The sequence below is a fragment of the Nycticebus coucang genome, chromosome 16, assembly GCF_027406575.1.
Source record: "Nycticebus coucang isolate mNycCou1 chromosome 16, mNycCou1.pri, whole genome shotgun sequence".
In the NCBI taxonomy this organism is placed as follows: domain Eukaryota; kingdom Metazoa; phylum Chordata; class Mammalia; order Primates; family Lorisidae; genus Nycticebus; species Nycticebus coucang.
In genome coordinates, this window is record NC_069795.1 from 79,523,349 (window position 1) to 79,533,368 (window position 10,020).

Here is a 10,020-nt window from a genome sequence, read left to right on the forward strand (position 1 = left end):
ACGTAGCCTTCATGGCATTTTCATAGTTACTGAAATACCCCAAAATTTATTAAAGTATTCTCACGAATAGGAGACATTTCAGTACCCTACAGCAGGGGTGGAAAACCTGTGGCCTTCTAACTCCTTAAGGGGGGCCTTATGACTGACCCCAAATTTTATAGAGTAAATCCTGTTTTATTAATACATTTGTGTTTATCCTTTTATTTTTAAAAATGAATGTATTTAATACACCAAAGAAATAAGTTTCAACCAAATAATCCTCCCAGATTGACCATCACAATTAGAACTTTAGTAAACTGTAAAGGCTGACTTGACGGATGCTATACTTGTGATTTAGTTCTAACTTCCCCTTTGCCTGATTGGCGCTGCTATCACATGAGGCTGGTGGGTGAGAGTTTAGATGAGAGTTTATGGGGGTTGAGTACACCAGTCTAGCAGCTTTTGACAACAGTGCATTGTATTTCTGTTTCAAGTGGCATTTGTGAAGAGTTGCACAGCTCGGCAGTATTTTTTAATTCTGTCTAACAGCTCATGTCAAAGAAGTCCAAAAGAACACTGAAGGAAGAAAACAGATCTTTTAATGAAAATTGGAAATCGCGGGCGGCGCCTGTGGCTCAGTCGGTAAGGCGCCGGCCCCATATACCAAGGGTGGCGGTTTCAAACCCAGCCCCAGCTGAACTGCAACCAAAAAATAGCTGGGCGTTGTGGCGGGCGCCTGTAGTCCCAGCTACTCGGGAGGCTGAGGCAAGAGAATCGCTTAAGCCCAGGAGTTGGAGGTTGCTGTGAGCTGTGTGAGGCCACGGCACTCTACCGAGGGCCATAAAGTGAGACTCTGTCTCTACAAAAAAAAAAAAAGAAAAAAAAAAAAGAAAACTGGAAATCGCAATATTATCTTGCTTTTGCTAAAGGTAAGATGATTTGCTTACTTTACGATACTGCAGTATCAATATTAAAGAAATGTAACCCTCATCAGTTTATAACATTCATAAGGACCACAAATATTTTAAATTAGCGGGAGAGGCAAAAAAGTTTGTATTGCAGAAATGAAGACATGTAAGTGAAAACAAAGACAATTTTTTCAAGCAGTAATAGGACCTGGAAATAATCCTACTGAAGCAACTTATAAAGCTTATATGCTCAGGAAAAAATGGAAGCTATTTGGTGATGTAGAAATTGAGAAAGAATGCATTGTTGAAGTTGTAGGATGCTTAGACCCCAATAACATTTCAGAGTACAAATAACTGCCTCTTTCAAGGAGAACTATAACTGATCAGCAGCATGAATTAGCCTTCAACTTAATAACTTCATGCAATACTTCAAAAGGAAAATATATTGTTTTGCATGAATCAACTGATACTACTAACTTGGTGTAGGTTTTTTTTACTTCATTTGGGTGATAACAGAAGATTTTCTTTGCTATGAAGAGTTACTGGCTTTGGGCACTCTTGCGAACAGAACACGGAGAATAAATATCTTTAACAAGTTTCAAGATAAATGTGAAGTTGGACTGAATTTGGTAAATTTAGAGAGTGTACGTTGAGAAGGTGCCCCTTCCATGACAGGAAAACATGAAGGGTTATTGGACAGATTTTTAAAAAAAGCATTAACAGATCCAGAGGCTCTCATTTCTTTTCATTGTGTCTTGCATTAGCAAAATCTCTGTGCAAAAGCTACTATTTTAAGTGACACTTTGCAACAAGTTATAGGTATTGTTAACTATGTTCATGCAAATACAACATGGCATCATCAGTTTTGTAACATGGTAAAGTTGAATGATGAGGTATTCAGTGTGGATTTACCATATCATTCTAAAGTGCATTGGCTATTGCAGGACAGGTGTCCAAAATTTTTCTCTCTCTGAGAACAAATAGTTAAATTTTATGAAGAACAGAATGAGCAATGTGAATTATTAAAAGAAGATTTCCATAAAAATGTAGCATTTCTATGTGATATCATGTTAAATCAAAACAACTTGAGTATTTCCTTGCAAGGTAAAATTAGGTCTATTTATGATATGTGGCAAAAAATCCACACATTTTTGAAACAACCTATCTTTTTTCAAAACACTTCTTCAAACGAAGATTTCAGATGAACATTTTCCCTGGCTGGCAAAGGTCACTGAGACAGGATAATATATGTGAATCATTGGAGAATATGCAGCTGTTATAGGCCTATTAATTAGAAAATACAATGAAAAGTTCACTGACTTTGAGAATCATGACATCGCACTGAAATTAGCATTTTAGCCTCACCTAGCTGATACCACCAAGACACCTAAAGAACTACAGATGGAATTGATTGAGCTCTCAGTAGATGACATTTTCAAGTCATTGTTTGATGCTAAGAAAGATCCAATTGAAATATGGGAAAATATGGGTGGTGCCTGTGGCTCAGTGGGTAGGGTGCCGGCCCCACATACCGAGGGTGGTGGATTTGAACCTGGCCCGACCAGCTAAAACAGCAGTGGCAACTGCAACAAAAAATAGCCGGGTGTTGTGGCGGGCGCCTGTAGTCCCAGCTACTCAGGAGGCTGAGGCAAGAGAATCACTTAAGCCCAAGAGTTGGAGATGGCTGTGAGCTGTGATGCCATAGTACTCTACCGAGGGCAACAGAGTGAGACTCTGTCTCAAAAAAAAAAAAAGGAAAATATAGTAGAATACTCACATCTTTGGCAACATGCCAGAAAAACACTTTCTTGCTTTTCGAAGACTCATTGTTGCAACTCAAGACTCCTTTAAGGTCACAAATGACTGATACCCGTCTAGGGGATCAACTGAAACCAGAGACCTCCATGATGCACCCAAATAAATATTCAAATGGTTAGCCACCACACCTGGGCAAAATACGTTTAATATTCACACTTTGACTTATGTCTGGGTGTTTTCTTTAAGTTGTTTATTTTGAAATAATTACATACTTACATAAAAGTTGCAGAAATAAGAAAACATTTTTTTTCAGAACCTGAATAGTGTGTAATCCAAGAAAAAGCAGGCATAACAAAGTCATTAAAAAGTTAGTTAACTTTATTCTTATTTATTTATTTATTTATTGCAGTTTTTGGCTGGGGCTGGGCTTGAACCTGCCACCTCCAGCATATAGGGCTGGTGTCCTACTCCTTTGAGCCACAGGCACTGCCCTAGTTAACTTTAAAATTAACAAATGGTTTTAACTTTTGGAATTGAATATATAGTAGTTAGATTTTTTACAAAATAATGTACATTTTTAAGTATATCTAATTGAAGTTTCTTAAATGAGGCTTAATTTGATTGCAGCTAAATTAATGCAGACTTCTAGCATGAAAACTTATCCCACCCTGCCCTAAAGTGTTTTGGTTTTCAGACCATATTTTCCTTGAATGGGTCAGATTTAAAGGTAAAATGAAACCAGCGCTGTTAACTAAAGGTTGACTGTGAGTGATAATCAGCTATCATCACTGTAAACTAGAAGGGTCATAAGACCCATGTGTAGATGTTTGTTGCAAACAGTACCTTCTAACAGTGCACTGACCTGCCTCAGCTGAGAAGTTACTACTCTGTCCTTGAGAAAGGCAGAGTATTTCCTGGAAGAAATGACAAAAATATGTTTTTTATAATAATAATAACAACTATTATTATTATCATTATCATTATTTTTTTTTTTGCAGTTTTTGGCCAGGGCTGGGTTTGAACATGCCACCTCCAGCATATGGGCCGGCGTCCTACTCCTTTGAGCCCAGGCACCGCCCAACTATTATTATTTTTTAAAGATACAGAATCTAACTCTCTTGCCCAGGCTGGAGTATAGCATAGTGATCATAGCTCACTGCAGTTTTGAATTCCTGGGTTCAAGCGAACAACATGCCTTAGCCTCCTAAGAGTTAGGACTGTAAGTGCTGACCATCACATCTGGCTAATTAAAAAACTTATTATTTTTTTTTTTTTGGTAGAGCTGGAGTCTTCCTAGTTTCCCAGGCTGGTCTCAAACTTCTGGCCTCAAGCCATTCTCCCACGTTGGCCCCCCAAAAGTTCCATGACTACAGGCATTAGCTACCATGCCTGGCCAAAATACCTTTAATATTCACACTTTGACTTTGTCTGAGTGTTTTCTTTAAGATGTTTATAGGCAGTCCCTGAGTTATAAACACCCAACTTACCTATATAACTGGCACTTACAAATGGAGGTTATTACAGGTAATAGGTAAATGTATCTGTTCCAACTTACATATAAAGTCAACTTAAGAACAAACCTACAGAACCTATCTTGTTTGTAACCCAGGGACTGTCTGCATTTTGAAATAATTGCATACTTACATAAAGTTGTACAAATATTACAAATTTTTTTTTCTGGAACCTGAATACTTTTTAGTGTATAATCTCCACAAACAAGGACATTCTCCTATATAATTATAACCCAACGACCAGAATAAGGACAATAACCCTGAAACATTACTACCATCTAATCCTCAGGTGCCATTCATATTTTGACAGTTAATCAAATAATGTTTGTTGGAGCAAAAGGATCCAATTCAAGGTCACCTGCTGCATTTAGTTGTCATGTCTCTTTAGTTTCCTTCACTCAGAACAGTTCCTCAATCTTATCTTGACTTTCATAACTTTGACATTTTCGAACATTACCTGCTGATTGTTTTATAGAATGTCCCTCAATTTGGATGACTGTTTCCTCCAGTTTAAATTCGGTTTGTGTATTTTTGACCTGAGTATCACGGAATTGATGCTGTGTTCTCATTCCATCTGATTAGGTGGTACATGATTTCAACTTGACCCATTATTGGAGATATTCCCTTTGATCATTCAGTCAAGGTGGTGTTTGCCAGGACTTTTCCTTGTAAAATTACTCTTTTTCCCTTTATAATTAATAGGAATTTGGGCTGGAGGTACTCCGAAACTGTGCAAGTTTCCCATTTCTTATTAAACATTTACCCACAAATTTTAACATCTACTGATATTTCTTGGCTGAATGAATGATGATGTGATAGTGACTAAATGGTGATTTTTCTAATTCCATCATTTCTTCATTTCTGAGTTGACTTTCTACCCTATAAAAGCTTGCTTCCCTCTTCATTTATTTATTTGTATTGATGTGGAGTATTGATTCCTATTTTACTCAATGGTTACACTCCATTTCTATCATTATCTATTTTGATAAGTAGATTGTCCCAGATTTGACCCGTGGGTGCCCTTTCAAGCCATTTTCCATGTCTTTGTGATGTGACATGTCCCCACAATTCTCTGAGAGGCTCTGAGTCTTTGGAGTGAGATAACTCTGCCAGCCTCAACAGCAAGAGGGTTATTACCTTCTTGGCTTCTTCCTTTCCTAGCTGGGTATCCTTCTGCTCTAAGGCTTAAAATGGCAATCATCTGGAGTGACTTCAGGGAACTTCATCCTGAGGAGGGGGATTACAATACAGCTAACTTCCATTCCTAGAGACTTGCCAGAACTATCTGTGCATTGTTACTGCATAATAACCTAAGATGTTGGGAAGGCACCCTTTGAAACTTTTCTCTACTTGTCTTGTTTGCAGCCCATGACAATTATTTATTCAATCAAATAAATACATGCTTGCATGGCTCTTTGCTCTCCCAGGTATTTGATGCAATGCAGACTGGAATCCTTCCACAAGGGTGCCCTGGCCTGGGTGGGCAGAGATCAATGCACCCAAGGCACTTCCTGAGGGGACAAATCCCGGCCCTCTGGCCCTGGGATGATGCCTACCTTATCTTCCATGCCTAGCAAGGCCCTATCTCAGCTGGCTCTGTGCCATATAAACAGATGGAAGCAGAGGACTTCTGGCCACATCAGGGAATTGTTTAGAGGCAAGACTCCAGAACCAGGAATGTCCCCCAAAGCTAACCAGGGTGCAAATGTCATGGAAAGTCATTCGTGAACTGGTCCCAGCTTGGTTTTCAAGTCTGCTTTTTATTTCAGATTAATATGAGGGTTCAGATGATTGGGTTACAGTGTTTTTGTTTGTTATGTAAGGTCCCTGGTGTAGTTGTGTCCTGCCCCCAGGAGGTGTGCCATATACACCTTTACATTGTGGCCATTAGTGGGAGCACACTGATCCCCCTCCTTCCTGCCCTCTCTCCCTCCCTTCTTTCCCCTTCCTCCTGCTTAAATGGTTTTCAAGTCTTAAAGGAGATTGTGAATATGCCTGGCTCAGCAATTGACCTGGGGCACTTCCCCAGCTACACTCGGCTCTAGAACCACAAGGTTGGGGGCTGTTTCATGCAGCCCCTGTCTTCCCACTGCACCTGCTGACCATCCCTCTCGTGAAGGCTTCTCCACATGCTTCCCAATCCAAACTTTAAAAGGCAAACTTGAAATTTATAAAACACTAATCAAATCTGTGCAAAAGAAAGCACGGTGCCATTCTTATTAATCGTGAAATGGGGTATTCATAAAAATTTCATTGCACTTGAAAACAATCTATGGTTCAATTTTCTGGGGTTTGTAGGACGATTTGCTGAAAACATTGTAGATAATCTGATATCAAACAAGTTATTTGTAGGCAATTGCTTTCAGAAGCAGAAATGATAAAAGACCCAGGAAAACTATTAAAAATAAAAATTGCATTTGATAAAAGATGAGCATACATTTCAAGAAGTTTAGAATGGCATGGAATGGGAGCCCCAAACCAGGACAGCCAAGGCTATATGAAGGACCCAAACTAGCCAGTCCTGTCATGCAGTAAGCCCCCATCTCTGGGCCTGTACCGCAGGAGCTGAACATCAGAGTTTTGTGGAGAAGTTAAGCGCCTTCCTGTGCTGGATGGCAGAGCTGGAGTCAGTCCCTAGTGTTTGGCCCTTTCTGGGCCTCAGAGTCCTCAATAAAACAAAAAAGCAAACACATAAAACAAAATTGCTTAAAACTCTCTTATACTTCTAAAAACTCTGTCTGAAGAGTCCAGAAAGCTGGACTGCCAGCTTTCTCTCCACCTTTAAGCCTCTAAAATTCTATGCTTCGACCCCCTGAGCTTTGATTCCAGGAGCTGTTGTCTTTATTTAGAGCATCACTTTCTGGGTAGTCCATAATCAAGGATTCAGCCTCTCTCATTGCTGGGTCTCCTCCGGAGAGGAAGCAGACCAGTCACGTTCTGTAAGCTGGCATTCTCCCTCCCTCTCAACATAATTGAAGCCCTGCCCTGGGGACTTGATACAGAGAAAGGTAGGCTTGCTTCCCAGTCCATTAGGATACTGCCTTGTATCTTCTGCCTTTAAGAACTGTTTCGAAGAGAAGAACAAATGAAGAAAAGATTTTGCTAAGGTGAAGAAGTATTAGTTTTCTATGGCTGCTGTCACAAATTACCCCAAACTATGTGGTTTAACACAATAGAAACACATTCTTTCAGAGTTCTGGAGGCCAGAAGTCCAAAGTCAAGGTGTCAGCAGGGTCACAGCCTCTCTGGAAAGGCTCTAGAGAAGAATCCTCTCTTGAGTCTTCGAGTTGCAAGTGGCGCGCCAGGAGCTCTTTGGTTTGTGGTTGTATTGCTTCAATCTCTTCCCTGCCTTCTTCTCTTCATCTCTTAGGACACTTATTGGATTTACAGTGCACCTTGGCAATCCAGAATGATCACATCTAGAGAGCTTTAACTTAATTACATCTGCAAAAATCCTTTCCCAAAGAAGGTCACATTCACAGCTTCTGGGAGTTAAGATATGGACTTTTCTTTCTGGCGGTCACCATTCAACCCACCCCAGGTGGCTTGACTGATGGACTGATGTCTCTTAGCTGAGCTCTAGGGTCCTTGGTCATATTGGAGAGGAAAAGGACTGATTAGAACATCAGGGAGAGTAGAGGATGGAAAGAGTGAGGAGGGTGCACGTGGCCCCTGCTGATGCTGTAATCAGCAATTCTGTGGACTAGCAAGGGCATTCTGACCACATGTCTCTCTTTTTTCCCAAGGGAGGATGATGCATCTGTAAGTTAAGCTTGGTTGTGCTGCAGTAATAAGCAACTCCCAAATCTCAAGAGCTCATAATGCCAAAAATACTTACGAATGAGGTAAGTTCTGTGGGTTTGTTGTTACATTGAATTTGTACATACCTTGGAACAGGTACACTTACCTATTGCCTGTAATAACCTCCTTTTGTAAATGCAAGTCGTATGTCTGTTGGATATTTGTAACTCAGGGACTGCCTGTATTTTCTTGCACCTGCCTGAGGAAGATCCCCTTTTTGCCAGGACCAGGCTGATGGTGTGCTGGCTCTGGAATGTTGCCAGCCTGTGGCAGGGGGGAAGGAGGAGACATGGTATACTTTGACCTGGCTCTTAAGTCTTCTGCCTGGAAATGATGGCTGCCACTATTGCTTATTTCATTGGCCAGGGCAAACAGCATGGCCAAGTCTGACATCAGGGAGGAGCAGAACTAGAATCCTCTTTCAGGGAGGGGTAGTGAATATAATGACCAACAGTAAGGTCTGCTACAGGTCCTGTAGGAAGCCCCTCTGTCTGTTGAGAAACAGCATAACTCCCTTTACCACGTCCCACAGAGGCAAGATCGCTGCTCGCCTAGATTTTCTCAAGATCCTTTGTGCTCAGTCCTTCAAGGACTGTGCTATCCACATGTTCTGACCATACTCTGTTCTTTACCTTGCATTATCCAGTCCTCCCATCCTTCTGACTCCCTGTCTTCCAGGAAAAAAAACATCACATTATAGTTTCGTGCCATCGTCCGGAAAAGCTGCTTGTTTGGACGGTGCTTTCTAAGCATAAGCTAAATTGAGTGTTTAACGCATAGTTATTTTTCACAGCAGTTGTAGGAAGAACACTTTGCTCCTTCCTCTGTTTGCAGAGGCTCTGAGAAAATGATCGAGGGGTTGGTTCCCAAGCCAGTGAAGGCACAAGAGGCTATAGAAAGTGGGTAGTTTAGGGTACTTGAAGCTAGTGGGCCACTATGGACTGCCAGGGTTGTTGTAAAATCTCTAAGTTGTTGTAAAATCTTGTGAGAGTTATGTGTTTAGTACATGTATATTTTCTGAGACTAGAAACTATAGCTAATTCTCAAAGGATTTGCAAACCCAGGAAGGTTAAGGACAATTAAGTTAATTCTAACCCCAACCCCATTGTTTCAGTGGTGATAAAGAAATTGAACTTGGGTTCCTTGCATCGAATGGACAAACTCTATTTAATATATTACCTGATAATTTCATCAAAAGCTCTTTCCCTAAACCTTGTTCTTATGTCAATGAGTTAGTTGCTCTAATGTTACAATCTACTTTGGAGAAAGGAGGACTCTTTGGAAAGGAACATTGACTTTTAAAGCCACCAGGGTATCATTTGGTGCATTCCTGCCCAGGCAGTTATTACCCTTTGAGAGCCTGCAGAGCTGCCTCCCGCCTTCCCTTTGGTCTCTGTGGGGGCTCATTATGTTTCTAATAGGCAAGTATGAAAACTTACAGCGCTGGCTTACCAGAAGAGTTTGCTCTGGGAATTCCACAGACCGGGCTGCTTCTGTCTTGTAAAGAAATTTACCTCTCGTGATGCAGAATAAGGAATGACTATGGCAGATGATGGTAATAGACCCACATCAATATTACATGTCCACCAGGCAGAGAATCAACATGTTTTAATAACGCAGGTCTATTTAGCCTCCTCCTTCATGAAGCTGGTTGGGCATGAGTGGTATAAACAGAGGCTCAATGTGTTATTGTCACCTTGAGCAGGGATTCTTAACAGGGTCCTTCGGTGCAGTTTATGGGGTTTGTGAACCCCTGAAGGCATCTGCAAAGACAGGTATATATTTGTACATCCATTGGGGATGGGGAGGGATGTGATTTTCATCAGAGTCCACAAAGTTCTGGGACTGTATAAGGTTCACAACCTCTGTACTAGGTTAGCCCAATTATTTTATTTTCAGCCCTATCTTTTTTTTGGACATATTTTCTCTTTTTTTCTCCCTGGCTGCTGACCTGTATAATAATAGATGAAGCTGGAAGCAAAATTGATTCTGGAAAAATCACATTAAGAGGTTTTCCTGGATGGCGCCTGTGGCTCAAGGAGTAGGGTGGCGGCCCCATATAC